This window comes from Nematolebias whitei, chromosome 7 (assembly GCF_014905685.2).
Source record: "Nematolebias whitei isolate Nwh7 chromosome 7, NemWhi1, whole genome shotgun sequence".
Taxonomy (NCBI): Eukaryota; Metazoa; Chordata; class Actinopteri; order Cyprinodontiformes; family Rivulidae; genus Nematolebias; species Nematolebias whitei.
The window spans coordinates 41,153,367-41,169,053 of NC_056504.1; the positions used below are offsets into that span (position 1 = coordinate 41,153,367).

General features: G+C 38.6%; 1 non-coding gene across 1 annotated transcript; it reads left to right on the forward strand.

Moving 5' to 3' along the window:
- The first annotated feature begins 3,126 nt into the window (after positions 1 to 3,126).
- trnaf-gaa lies at positions 3,127 to 3,199 on the forward strand. The gene has a single exon. It is a non-coding gene; the product is annotated as a tRNA-Phe (tRNA).
- The last annotated feature ends 12,488 nt before the right edge of the window (positions 3,200 to 15,687 follow it).

The following is a 15,687-nucleotide window of genomic DNA, read 5'->3' on the forward strand; positions in this document are numbered from 1 at the left end:
ATAGGAACATTATAATTTTTCTGCAAAAATAACTATGTAGTGTAAAACTGACTGCAGTACAATGGTTTAAAGAAATATTTTCCTGAACTAGTATATTTTATTTTGAATAAAAATGTTTAAGGACAAAAATATACTTTGGTTTTGGCCCCACTCAAACAAGGCTCCTCGATTTGGTCAGAATTAAAATCTGTTTCTCTAAACGTAGGTGATTTAAACACATATCTATAACAGGTCCAATATTAATATAAGCTCTTGAAATTCATTAAGCACTAAGAAGGTTGTGATCCATTAAAGACAACCTAAAACAGAATTAGATTATTGTTTCATCCTTATTACCGTATTTTCCATCGTAAACGTTGCACCGCCGTATAAGTCACATCAGTTCAAATATGTCTAATAAAGTGGAAAAAACATAAATAAGTCACTTCACCATATAAGTCGCATCAATTATGCGTCACCGATGACAACCTTGTGGGCCATGTTGTGCCAAAAATCGATTGGCTGCCAAATGGCCGCAGGAGTGTGCACAGGAGGACTTCAACAAGAATTGAACAAGATTAACACTTAAAAACTATTATTTGTTTGGATCAAAATTAGAGCAAAGGTGTGTCTCAGTTTAACTTTTCCTTGATAAATGCCTTTAAATGGTAAAATCAGCTGCATTCCAAAAGTATCTGCTGCTTCGGTGCTCCGTGAGCACGCAGAGGGAGGAAACCAGGAAGGAGGAACGCTGTGCATGTCTTCGAAACTTAACAAAACAGGCACCTAAAAAAATAATTTGTTTGCTTGACATTATAGCAAAGGTGTGTCTCAGATGAACTTTTACTTAATAAATTCACTTTAATGGTCAAATTAGCTGCATTTCACTGGAGGGGGGGGGGGGGGGGTGGCAGCAAAATGAAGCTGATTTGGCAGTTGCTCCAGGCATGATCCTAGAGCTGGACGAAGGTGGCATATATGGGAAACCGATTGTGTCATTAATAGCCACTTTTACCTATTACATGACACGATGGCATGCCATGCTCGTGAGTGCCATCTAGCGGCTGAAAATGGTAGTGTTCAACATTTTTAATGTCAGAATGAATGAAAACTGTCCTATCTCAGCCAGAAATTGGTTTATAAATATGGGGTAAAAACTCTAAATAAGTCACTTGGGCATGTAAATTATGCAAAAAACTGTGACTTATAGGCCGACAGATACGATATATTAGCCTAAAAAATACAACTGAAATGTGCAATTGCGCTTAATCACTATTGTGGCGTCAGTATAAGCCTTGGACCACGAGTGTCCATTACCAGGCCCTGCATGTTTGCGACGTCTCTCCGCTCCACACACCTTATTTGAATCAATGGAAGATGAACAAACTCCTGCAGAACATGCAGAGGTAATTTAACCATTGAATCATGTGTTGGAGCAGAGAAGCAAGTAAAACATGCTGGATAGTAGTGGCCTGGAGACTAGGATTGGAAAATTCTCCATCTCTTATCTTTTGAACCCAAATGTCTAAATCCTTCTCACTTTTTTCAGCTGTCCCTTCCTCTCTTTTTTACATTTCCTATCTTGAGCCCCTGTTTCTCTGATTCCTAAGTTTAGACACTTCGTCCCAGTTACTCGCAACATTTATTGCTGACTGCAGAGATCTTTCACCGTGTCTCACTGAAGTGTGACAACTGTGCTAATCACCAGTGCTAATGAAGATGAAACATGTTAGTAAGGTAAGCATCTGTGCAAGCAGCTCTTGATGTTGTCAAAGCTGTCAGCGCACGTGGCGGGTTTGTGCATGAATGATTTTTGCCTTACTGATTTGTGAACTTAGTCAAAACTGTGAATGTTCCTCCACAACCTGCTTGATAATCTCATCAGTTCCCCTCCGTTCTCCACACTCTGATTCTCTCCTTCTCTTTTTGCTGCTGGTCTGCATCTCTCTCATCTCTTATCCACTCTCAGGCCTTTCAGAACAAAAGCGAGGAACAGCTGCAGTGTCTGTGAAGGAAGGAAAGTCACCTTGGGGGATGACAGGGGAACAAAAATGTGTGAGAGAGAATGAGGCAATATGGAGGGGAGATTAGGGGTGGGAAGAAAAAAAAAGAGAAGAAAAGAGATGGAAGCCAAAGAAGCTGGCACAGAGACAACGTATGACTAATAAAGGGACAGCACTGCATCACTGCAGAACCCTGATTCTTTAAAAAAAAAGACAAATACCAAGTGCACAATAATAAGCTGCTTGAGTGTTTTATACCCCATTTTGCCAAGAAGTACAATAAAACGATGACTTTTGTGAAAACAGCAGATGAAATTTAAAATGCATGAGTCAGAAGTGCCAACAAATTTCTGCCATTGTTTAAGCTGCGTGCACAAGTGTTTATACACAAAGACAAAAACCCTGGGAGTATTTGCACAAGATAGCACACGCAGTCATTTTTAGTTTATTTTTTCCTGTGATAAAGTTAATATTAACTCAGTGACAGATTAACTGGTACCGTTTTGTTTGTGCTGTAGAAATACAGTCTTGAAAGTGGTGACTCCAACTGGGCAAAAGGGTTTTCTCACTAATTTACTAAATTTTTACTTCATAATCTTTGGAGTGACCAAAATAATTAAAGATCCAAAGTATTTCAGTCTACTTTGTAAAGTACATTTTACACAATTTTATGAAACTTGTGTTTTACTGTGAACGTCATATGAGGTTTTCAGGACATACAGTCCTGAACCTAATGTTCTTCAAGTGTCCAACATGTCGGCAGCCGAGGGCGCCATCTTGTGTCCAAACATTGACTGACTGCACCCGACCTTACAGTTTAAACATTAGCTTCCTCACATCTTTAGCTTAAACACGCTGTCTTTTGTTATTTCACTGTTGATAACGTTGACCTTTAGATTCACAGCTTTTTTTTTTTTTATTAACTACCGTTTTGGTGGGGACATGGACACAGAGAGTGTTAGAAGTTATATAACATATGTAGCAGGCTACAGCTAACTGTTGCGTTTGCTAACTTTCTGAAAACTACATAAGCCGGCGGGCAGTGCGGCTTTACACAAACATGTCAACAACACAAATATAAACACACATAACGGTATAATTGCGTGTTTCGATCAGTAGGCTTGTTTATATAGACTGAATATGCGCCGAAATAGCTCAGTTGGGAGAGCGTTAGACTGAAGATCTAAAGGTCCCTGGTTCGATCCCGGGTTTCGGCAGAACCGTGGGAAATTTTTTTTTATGACTTATTAGTGTAAAAAATTGCAAGAAGTCCCATCTAAAATTCTGAATGACGACATTGACAATAAACAATTCTTTAATATTATTTACTAACTGACTGTTGCTCTAAGTTCTGGTGTGAACTCTTTCCTGAAAGCGATTTGAGTATGAATTTTAATTTTTAAACTTTTAAATAATAATAATAATATATTTTGTACTCAAACCTGAATAGATTAAATACCTTTTAACTTACTCCAGCACAAACCACAACTATAAAAGTAATATTTGCTTTTGCTATTAGTCTTTGAGCAGTTTATTTTTTTCATTATTATTTTTATTTGTCCAACCTCACATGTTTGTGAACTAAATATAAACACTTTGCGTTAATCTGAACTAATTTTTACATTTCACATTGGGTCAGGGAGGTGTCAGCAGTAAATGATAAATTTATTTTGCTGGATTATATATATTTAAAAAAAAAACTTTTTTAAATATAACTGGATTCATGTTACTTGGAATGAATATAAAATAATCAAATCCCAGGTGAACAAAACAAAAATACATGGGAAATATGCAGCTTATAGATGGGTAATTAGTAGTATAAATGTATGTCAGACGTGTACATTACTTGAACTGGACTATTCAGCTGGTAGCCTGGGTGCCACATCTGGCCAGTGGATTCATCCGTCCGCCCGTCCGTCCGTTCCATCTATCATCTACAGACTGTTCTGGAGTTGGGTGGTGGAAGCAGCTTGAGCAAGGAGGCCCAGACATATCTTTCCGCAGCCACCTTTTCAAGTTCTTCCAGGCCAATCGTGAGGCATAATCTACATGGGGCCCTGGTTGGGTTCATTTAAACAAATATAGGCCTACTTGATTATAAATTAGAAAAACATGAGGGAAACCCAACAAGTCAGGTCTTCTGGACGGTTTCATTTTTTGCTGAAACGTTTCGTCCTTCATCCAAAGGACTTCATCCTTTGGATGCAAGATGAAACGTTTCAACAAAAAAAGAAACCGCCCAGAAGACGGATTGTTGGATTTGGATTAATGAGCATGAAGTTTGGTGTTTGGAACCACTTTGCCAAGGTCTGCCTTGGCCATCTTATCACCAGCAAACTGTTATTACCACTCTGGAGGTGAACTGTTTGTGGGATTCAGTTTGGTTTGGTGGGCTCCTCAGACTGAAGAAGTTCTTCGGCTGAAGGATAAAACGTCTCAGCAAGAAAATAAACCATCCAGATGACCTGACTTAACTTTGTTGGATTTTTTTTTTAACCTGGATTCATGAGGATGAACTTTGACCTGTGAGGGAAACTTTTTTTTTTATCTGAAATGACAAATATGTTCATCAGAGAGATATAGTTCCTGTTATATAAATGCTCTACGACAGGTTTATACATCTCAGTCTGACTGTCAGTGAGTTAATTCAAAATAAAACTAGATCTTAAGTATGAATTAAATTTATGTGATGACAATATTGAAGAGTTTTTAAATTGATCCACACATTGTAAAATGCACTAAGCTTGAATAGGTTATAGTTTAATTGGGCTATTTTATTATTTTATTTTATAGTTCATAGCTCTATAGATTTCTCATTTGTCAAATACAGATTGGTTTAAAATGTGTAGTTTGCACAGATTTACACCAGGGGGCAGTCTTGGCTAAATTAAATCACTGTGTGTTAATCTGAACTAATTTTTACATTTCACATTGGGCCAGGGAGGTGTCAGCAGTAAATAATACATTTATTTTGCTTTTATCTTTTACTATATATATTTTTAAAAATGTAAAAGGTCCTATAATAAACATTTATGTTGCAATTCATTTACTTTGTGCCCAGCAGAGAAACACAAGTGCCACAAAGAAAACTGAGTTTAAGGTTGTGGCTCTTCTTATAGAAAAACTTTATATTTGCAAAATGTTGCTGCTAAAACTAACAGCACAATGAGGTTGAAAAGCAGATCCAGAAAATATAATTTTTTTATCTCTTAGTAAACATAGTGTGGCTACTAAACAATGAGAGCAGCACAAGTTTTAATTCCAGCTCCAGTGTGTAATACCTCATCTTCATTTTGTTTCGTGAAATGCCAGCTTGCTGCTCTTTGACCTCTGAGAAAAATAAAATGCTCATTTGTTTCTGCATCATCGTTTCCAGGAAAAGCACAGAAATAAAGATGCAGCACAATGGGAGCACCTGCTTTAATTAGTCCCACCTGTACACACACCAGGTAGAATGTCTTGTCCCATCTGCGCTGCATTGTTGGAACTTATCGGTTTATCTGGAGTTTCCACAGGAACAATGTGCCTGAGCTCATCTGTCCGGCCTCAGAAAACTGTTTTAGATCTTTTTGTGGACATTTGGTGCTCCGAATTGACATAATCATGCCGAGTGATGTTCTCGTCAACGTGTTTCACCATAGTATCGTTGTCCTCTCCTGCATGCTGGAGGAGATTCTCAGTCATTTAGAACATAAGAAAATTAACATGAAAATAAAACAACCCGACTTCTACTTTGTAGTTGAATAAATTAAAGCTCTCCAGTTTTGAATTGATAAAACTCACCATAATAAGCTAAATGTCTTCAGTTAGGAGTCCAGTTGCTTGATTTTTGATTTTTCAGTAATATTTTTACGTGCGTGTTTATTGTCTGTAGATTTAGCCACATATCTCACAAACTATGGACAGATTCTAATGAAACTCTCAGAAAATAATCATTGGATGGACATCTATGGTTATAACTCAGTCAGTTTTTATCAATAATGACATAACTTGCTGTGGTAGTGTCTGAAAGTCATCCCCAACACATTCTTTGAGCACTATCACATGTCGCAAGATATACTGCATGAGATTGTATAACATCACTTACAAGAACTGACTGAACCAACTAAAACTCTGTTCCTTCTCAGCATAAAATGATTTTAAATTAAAACTCTGGCATTGCTTCAAAGAATGCTAGACCTTTGGCTGAATACAAGCATGTATAACTATCATTAGAGTTTTATGATAAGAATACACTTTTGAAATACGTGATGTGGGTCCATAATTCTGATTAATGTATTTTGAAAATTGATTTAATAAAAATAAAAATAAAAAGATTGTTATATACAGTAGACCCCTGATCAATACTTCACAGTTCAACTTTCACTGACTCACTTTTTCGTGGGTTTCCAACGTAAGACTGTACATGACACATGATTGGCGAAGGGGAAAGACAGATGCCACGCCCCACCCCCTCCTTTCTCTTTCTGAAGGTGTCTGTCACAGCAGAGCAGACGTCTTGAAAAAGAAAGGATGGGGCGGGGGGTCTGTCTTATACCTGAGTGAGTCGAATGAGCGGCATGGATTGTTTATTTAAAATAATCAAGCATGACCCGAACCAAGCCTTCAGTTCCCCTCGGCAATCACTGAGCGGGTCAGGCCACCCGGAAATGTCCCGGTGCTCCTGATGGCCAGCCCGCCCCTGGGGCTCAGTAGCCGTAGCATCAGTCTGTCTTCTCTCTGTTGTTGTGATCTTTTAGAGTGTTTACAGAGTTTAGAACATTGTTAAGAACATTGCAAGAGTGTGTGAAAGGTTTACAAAGCCTTAAAATATATATAAATAGTGAAATAAATATAACGTACATACTTGGTGGACTTTCACCAATCACAGGGGTGTCTGGAACAAAACCCCCGCGATAATGCTATGCTGATGACACCATTATTGATTGTCGTGTTAAAACAGTTGCTAAGGCTTTCCAGCTTTTGCAATCCGCATTCAGCATCATCCAGTTTGATTTGTTCCACCTCAAACTTGTCTTAAATGCTGATAAAATGGAAGGGAAGCTTTTTTCAAACAGGAAGTTGGTCCCAGCAGTTCTTCCTCCGATTTTATCCTCAAATGATGTCCCCATTGAGTTTGTTGATTCCTATAAATATTTAGGTATCTTGGTCGATTCGCATCTCTCTTTTAAGCTCCATGTGGAAAATCTAGTAAAGAAACTGAAAGTTAAACTGGGTTTCTATTTCAGAAACAGATCCTGTCTAACTCTGAATGCTTGGAAACGCCTTGCATCAGTGACTTTCCTTCCCTCCATTGACTACGGTGACATTATTTACATGAACGCTCCTACAAGAACCCTGCAGATGTTGGCTGCTGTCTATCATGGTGCACTAAGATTCATAACAGGCTGTGATTATCGTACCCACCACTGCACCCTGTATTCATTGGTTAACTGGACATCATTAACTTCACACAGACTCTCTCACTAGTACATTTTCATCTTTAAATCACTTCTTGGTCTGCTGCCTTCATACATCTCCTCCTACATGTCTCTGCGTGAGTGCAGCTACAGCGTGCACTCTCAGGACATTATTACCTGCAGTGTTCCCTCAGTGCGGACTGAACTTGGCAAAAGGGCCTTCTCCTACTCCGCTCCTGTTTCCTGGAATATCTTACAAAATGATTTGAAGCTCTCAACCTTGACCTCTCAAGTGGCTTTAAGAATCTGTTGGACTCCTGGCAGGGACCAATGCAGAGATGTTCCTGCTTTTAGTTTTCTACAGTCGCCTTATGATCTAGCTATTTTTGCCAACTTATTTAAATTTGTAAAAAAATAAAAATCTGTACACCTCTTTCATGATTGTCTATTGTTGTCGCTGTTGTCCATTGTTGTCATCATTCTTTGTTGAAATCAGGTCTCTCTTGTAAATGAGTCCTCAAGGCTCAATGGGATTAACCTGCCTAAATAAAGGTTGAATGAATGAATAAGGGACTAGCATAATATTGTATCTCAAGTGAAAACTGCAACATTTTCACACAACAAGACCAAAGTACATTACGTCACATGCCATTATCTCTCAGTTCACACGTATTTCTTCTGATGTTTTTATCACCAGGCCAGTGGCTCAGTTAGTAGAGCTGTTGCCTCTCCAGCGAGAAGTTCGCCAGATCAAATCCTAGCCAGGGGGTCCTCTGGGTAGAGTTTGCATGTTCTCTCGATGCTGCATGAGTTTTCTCTAGGTAATCAGTCTTCCTCCCACAGACCAAAAACATGCATGTTAGGCCGATTCTAAATTGTCCCTAGGTGTGAGTGAGAGAGCAAATGGATTTGTCTCTGTGTCCCTGTGATGGCTGGAGGTCTGTCCAGGGTGTCCCTCACCTCTCATACAGTGACTGCTGGATATGGACACCAGTGACCCCTGTAGCCCAAAAAGGAAGAAGCGAGGATAAAGATAATTGTCTGTCATCAGCAGTAACTCGATTCTCCTGTTGGGCTAAAATGTTTTGAACAAACTGAACTGAGACACCAACTCCCTCTTCCTGCTTGCTGTCCACCACGTGTCTGCATGTTTTCTCCTTTACTCAAAGTTTAAAGGAAATCTATCAGGGCTCATTGGTTCACTTTGCTTAATGCCTCCAGGTTTTATTAACTTTTTCCTGCCTGACAGTTTTACTGTAACAACTTGACAGTTTATTATTGAGACAGCTTTTCACAGGGAGCTCTGAACCCAATGCACCTTCACCATGGCACGTGATATGTTTATTTTGCATGTGTGTGCATGCGTGTGTGTGCGTGTGTTTGTGTACATGTGTGTGTGAAGATAAGAATAGTACAGATAGTGTTTGAACTTGTCTTTGAGTTGCAGACAACACTGTCTTCTTTGTGTAACTTGAGGTTCATAGATTTCTTCAGATACGACATGTTCCGAAAATGATTCGAGTTATTCTTTACTGGTTTTAATATATTGCAAAAACAAGAACATTGGCATTGGAAATAAAAAGAAATGTTAATGTTTGTGACTTATTTTGATGACAGCAACATGTGTGAAAACATTAGATCAGAGTCACCAAGTTGCATTTTCTGATTTTTAAAGCACATTTTAAACATTTTAGAAACGTGTGTCTTATTGCCAAAACTCCCCAAATTTCAGCTGGTCATCAGTTCAGGGACTGTTTGTTTCAATTTTAGTTTATTAGAGTGCATGAAACATTCTCAGCACGTGACGGGGCTGAGCTGCTGCAGGACCGTTCAGCATCAGCGTGCCTCTGACTTTTTTCTGTGAGCCCGCTTTTATGATTTTTTAAATTTGATTTATAAAATAAGTGTTGTTGCCTCAAAGACTAGTGTTCTCTCCACAACATCTACTGAATAAATCCAAACATCTGAATAATCAGAGACCAGAATTCAAACCAGGAGCAGTCAGCTCTGAGCCAAAGTAAAATCTGTTTGTGAGTTTGAAGGCTTTGCTGCAATTTCAATCAAATATCAATTATTTAGCCTAAATTTAATTATACTTCATGTTATCAATACTTTTGTGAAGCATGCAAAGTATTGTTTAAACTTTTAAACTAAGCAGAATAAAGTTAAAAGTTCTCTAAAGCTTTTGTTTTTTACTTGTAAACAATTGAATTTTATTTTATTTATTTTATTTTTTTTCAGAATTTTCCAAATTATCCCAGTTTAGGATTTTATGGATCAGGAACCCTGTTCATGCAGTGTATTTCTACAGTATGATCAGCTGTGGTTTTCTCCAGACAAAAAGAGGAACATCACATTTATAAAACAGATCTTTGGAAACATTTCAACATGCGTTACATCAATTTTAATATGGAAGAAAAGGTAAAGGAGTATTTGGACAAAATAAAAAATATATATTGACAGTCATCCCAAACCAAGGTGCTTTCAAAAAACTGAGCAAAACACTAAAATATGTACATTTTGTGGGATTGTTGCATTGCCAGTAAAGGATAAGATCGTGTATTATGTCTCTGGCGGCTGCGTCATTCTGATTTAATCTTTGGGATATTTTACAAATCCTTAGTGAGTGCGTTGGGTGATGATTCAGGTACTGTGTCAGTCCCGCTTTACACTTTTTGTAGCTGCGCCTGTGTCTCAGCTCATTTGTCATCTGTTCATCGTGTAAAAATATTGTATTTCACTACAGAACCATAAGAAGCACAAGAGTACAGCATTTAGTTTTTGCTCTCTGAGCACTCACATAAACAGATATGTGGACCGAATATGCGTTCAATTTCTGACCTTACACTTGAAAACCATGAAGCAGCAGAACTCGGACCAAAACATTCAGTGGAAGCTATAACAAGAACAAAGTCCACAAACAAGTAGGTGAGATGTCAGTCATGTGCAGTGTCTACACGAGTCTGAACTGTCTGAAACATGCCCAGCAACATTAGCAGGACTTACTAAACTGCTCCAACATTATGCTGATGTATTATTCTATTACAGCTCTGTGGCCTCATGGATGGAGTATTCACACCTTTAAACCCAAATGTCCAGCGTAAATTGTTTGCGGACATAATAGCAAGTGCATTGCTGTCTGAAAACAAAGATAATCAGAATGTTTGTCCTGTAGAGTGAATACAACTCGTTTGCAACCCTTACCCTTTTTGTGCATGTCAGCAGTGTACACAGGGCAGGATGAGCATTTTGTTGCTTGCAGAAACTCAGAATAGACTCACTTCCTGTATTTCTTCAGCCCACACCCTGGTGTACTTCCTCTTTTCAAATATCAGTTTGTCAAGGTTTCAAAAGGACGAAGAAGATACTAAGTGTAAGAATAAAGATAAATACACATAGTATCCAACAGGCTGGATTTAAAATAACACTAAAACGACACTGATCATGTTGCAATTTAATATGTTTGCTGGCTTTAAAAGGGTTAGAGACACAGGATCTGTTACAGAATCCTTCTCACCTGCAGACCTTTCTGAAAAGTCCAGATCAGATCGATAAGCTCTTGGGGTCTGTGTTGGGGATGACTTTCTGCTAATGCCCCACCAAAGTTTAGCTCAGTATCTGTTAAACTGAAGGACTTATAGCAACGTTGGTGTTTGCTAAGGCTGATTAGCTGTGAAAACTATCTTAAATTGGTCAAAGGTCATATCAATTGTAGATTTATATCCAATGATTGCTTTCTGACATTTTCATTAAAACGTAATCTGGTTGAAATTTTGCTGACAGACAAACAAACGAGCACACGCAAACACACAGACACAGATGGAGGCAGGCAATAAAAATGATCTATTATTATTATTATGGCTTAGAAGTCTTCCTGTAGATTTCCAAGAAAGAACAGAAGCATTTTACAGGTGTTTGGAAAGTAAAGGATCTGTGTATTTGAAAATGAATTTTCCAGCAAGTTGCTGTTGTAGAAAATAGGAGGAAGTTTAAAGTATTCAGAGTTGACATTACAGAGTAGCTCAGATGTTTCCTGTCTGCAACAATGAAGTGAAAACTCTTTGATGTGAGCTGTGGTTCCTCTTGTTCTTTGGTAACTTTATACTTTGTACATAAACTAGAAACAAAGGTCATCAGCTTTTAAAAAGTTGAATTAGTAAAGAACAACTGGGTGCTAGTTCATTCTAATTTTGCTCACGGACAGACTGTACTTTCTGGTGATGAATAGAATGGTTTTGTAGCGGTGTAAAAATCGTTTGACGCTAAAGTATCATAAATAGATCATAGAAATATTTGCAGAGAGATAAAACAAAAACACTTGGCATCAGATAGGATGCCAGCATGATCTGTTAGTGCTTGAAGTATGAATGACTGACAGTTAATAACATAACAACTTTAAACACAATACTGACAATTTTACTGAGGTAGAGCCCAGAGGCGATTCTAGAATCTGACCTTTAGGGGCATTTAGCCCCCAGTGCTGACAATGGCTCTTTTTTTTCTTTTTTTTTCTGACAATGGCTCTTGGCTTGAACAACATGGTTGGCATTAGTATCATTTATAATGTGGGGGGGACACACTGGTGGAGGGTCTGGGGGCCCTTCCCCAGAAAATTTTGAATAAAGAAGATGCCATTTCCTGCATTCTGGTGCATTTTAACTGGTCGTTAAACATCTATGTTTACCGACATAAGTAAATGATTCAATAACTATTTTAGAGAGCAACAAGATGCAGCTTGAACGACAGCTCTCCTTGTGTGATTAGAGCACACTCCGCTCTCTCTCATGCATCCTAACAGCCCCTCTCCGCTCCAGGTTGACAACTACCAACAACTGTATTGTGGCGCCCAATACAGGCATGTTAGCTAAAATGCTACAGATACTCCGCTTCTCTCATGCCCTCCAGCTCCTGCAGGGGGGTGGGACTTGGGGCGTTTCACTTTGGGAAAAACTGAGGTTTCCGATTGGTCAGTTGTTGACTGGATTGATTGACAGGTGGTGTCGAGGATCAAACTTGTGCTTAAAAAATCATAGATTTTACTGGCCCTTTAAGAGTGTCATCACTTATTCCATTTTTATTCCAAATGTAGTCAATATTTTGTGAATCTAAGGTTTGAGAACCGAGTTTCCTTACAAAATCGCAATGATGGTTTCTTAGTTTTTCAGGGGTGCCAAGTTAAAATTTAAGGGTGCTTGAGCTCCCCCTAAAAGAGGCTAAAATCACCACTGGTATAGCCATTTTATATAGACTAAAGTTGATTATCTGTTGTGGCCAAAAGTTGATGATGATAACCAGTGGCTCATGTGATATTTTGCTAACAACAAGTCAAGGTTATCTCTAACAGTTCATCACTAGGTTTTAAGCAGAAATCGTGCATGAGTCGTCTCTGTTGGGGACGATGCTCAGCTACTACCATACCAAATTTTAGATTAACATTGATCGAGTTATAGCATTTTCTGGCTTGAAAAGTTAACCAGTTGTAGATGTGGTTCATGAGATATTTGACTAATGGTACAAACAGATAAACAAACACAATCCTAGACAATGACAAAAACATTATAACTCTGCCTTTGCCGTTGTCAGAGTGCAATAATTAATTATGCGCATTAGCCAGCTATAATAGAATCAGATTTTCTTTAGGCTTTGTCGCATTGAGTTTAATGCTAAAACACGCAGCTATGTTGTCAGATAGTTAGCATGTTGCTAACTGCATCACCTCACCTTAAAAAGTAGTTTCATGCAATCTGGTGGAACAAATGCCATCGTGTTAGGGGCTACTCAGCTTCATGAGGGACTGCTGCTAAATGGCGGGGTGAGGGTGGTTGGATTAACATGTTTTTTCATGAACCACGGGTCAAAAGGCCACATGGCGGGTGTACGCTTACATCCAGAGAATATTATTCAGTCCTGACTACAGCTGAATAAAAACAAATTACCGGTATACTCAAAGCCCTGACAGTGCTGAGTTTATAATGCTTGCCTAACTCCTGTGTTGAAAGGGAAACAGCAGCCAAAGCCTGACGATGCTCCATTGCTGATGATTCATGGAGGAAGGGGTGTCATCTTTTTAACACCTGTGGCCATCAGGGAGCTTTTAGCTTTGCCTTTTCCATGCACGTTAGGTGAAGCAGAGCTGTTCGCTCAGCAGATATGAGATTATATAAACACCAGGTGAAGCTGCCATATATTTGCATGCCTACTAATCATCCTCCTATCTGTTTGTGTTTGTGAAGACCTAATTTCATGTCACCAGGCCAACCTGCTGTTTACACGGATCTTCTTGAGCCTGCAAAAGAACCAGAGAGCAGACAGAGAAGTATGTTTGGTTTAGGTTGGCCAACAAGTTCTGACTGAACTGCTGCAACAGTGAGCGATTCAGCTGAGACTGTCAAGAAAAACAATACAAGCAACAGAGAAGGAAAGTTGACCTTTTAATTTCTGTCACAAGGTTTTATTGCCTGTAAACGAAAGGCAAAGGTGTTTGCATGGATTTGTCTGTTACGAACACATGTCATGAACCAGTGGAAAGATCTTAAAACTAAAGTAAACAGTGGATGTACGTCATTTGTGATCGTAGATTTAAACTCTGACTTGCAGAGGTGATGTGCATGTCTTCAAGTAATGCTTGACCTTTACATGTTTACGCTTTAATCTGTAGAAGATGTAAAATTTCATATTGTTGCTCAAACATCAGTTCCAGGTGGTAAAATGTGTGTTCCAGTTGATTCCTCTCCTTCTCTTCTTTTAGAAATTAGATCACTCATTAACCACTGTAGTGCTACAAATAGCAGGATGATTTTCCCTCCCTCCATGTCCTTTGGTATTTCACACATGCCGAGATCATTGTACTTTAATTTGGGTCGGCACAATTATCTGTCTGAGCTCATTCTGTCTTTCACTGTCTCGAATGTCTGCAGTGCAGAGCTGCCGGCTGAAACCAAACAGGCTGTCCAGTGTCACGTTACTACACCCCTTCATCTGAGAACACAAGGTGAAGAGGTTAAGATGAATAAATGAAGGCCTCACACTCTGGGGAGCCCCCGACGGTCAGTCACATTATCACGTCTCACCTGCTGCACTACAGCTGCTGCACTAATGTGTTGCTGGCGTGATTTTATATTAGTTGAAGCCAGATTTTGAGCACAGCAGCAACACATTACATGTTCAAACGTTTTGCTTTGGACACATTGGTTGCAATTTAAGTAAACTGACTGATAAATCTAGATGTTTTTGATCATTTGATCAGTCATTCATTCCTATATTTGCAGTCTGAGGATGCTCTGATCTTTACTCTTCATCTCCTTGGACCTATTTTTGATTCAATCAACTACTGATGTCACCTGCTTGATATATTTATATACTTTAACCTTATTTTAAATTGCCCTAGTCCCAACTTGAGTTTGGAATGTGTAGTCTGCCTGAAATGTAGAATCGGATGTCCAGTAGGGCAGCACAATCTATCTAAAGTTCTTTGTTTAGTTTTTTTCTTTTTTGTGGTTTCATTATTTGTGTGTGCAGAGTAAAATCAATAACACAAAGAAGTGCAATACGTTAGGCCATTATATTCTAAATATCATGCATTCCATGCACCTTTATGGACAATCAAACCTTTCTGAGATGGAGCTTCCCTTCATTTCACCTCCTGTATCCATTTGAAGCTAGTAGTGCACACTCAGACGTATGAGAACTACTTGGTGTTTGTCTTGAAGGGACCAAAGCAAGACAAAACTGTTTTTAGTGAAACCATGGTGACAAGATAGTTGATATCTCCCTTTTCACCCGTCTGATGTCAGAGGAAACCGGGGCAAGTCTCAGTGGAGTGGGTCTGTGTGCTTCTCAGTAGCAAATGCATCACTGAGAAGCATCTGTGTCCAAAACAGTTTAAAAAAATGATTAGAAGAGCAGCACAATGCTTCACAGATTAATTAAAGCTGTTATGCTGGTATTATATCTATGTTATTTTCTCCAAACATAACATTTTCCATTTAAACAAAATCTATATTTGATCTCATCTTTGAAAACAACATTCTTTCAAGAGACTTGTAAAGTAGCAGATGTCCACACTGTCCACTGGAGAAGACCTGGCATTTCAAGCCTGTAAAGCATTAGAAAAAGAAATTGCAGGTGCTTTATATATACTTTACACACACACACACACACACATATATATATATATATATATATATATATATATATATATATGTATATATATGCTGTAGATTACTGTGATCCCATTGTACAAAGTGTTTCTCTTGAGATTTTCAGCAGATGCTTGTATGAGCTCACTGCAAAGATACTTGGAAATG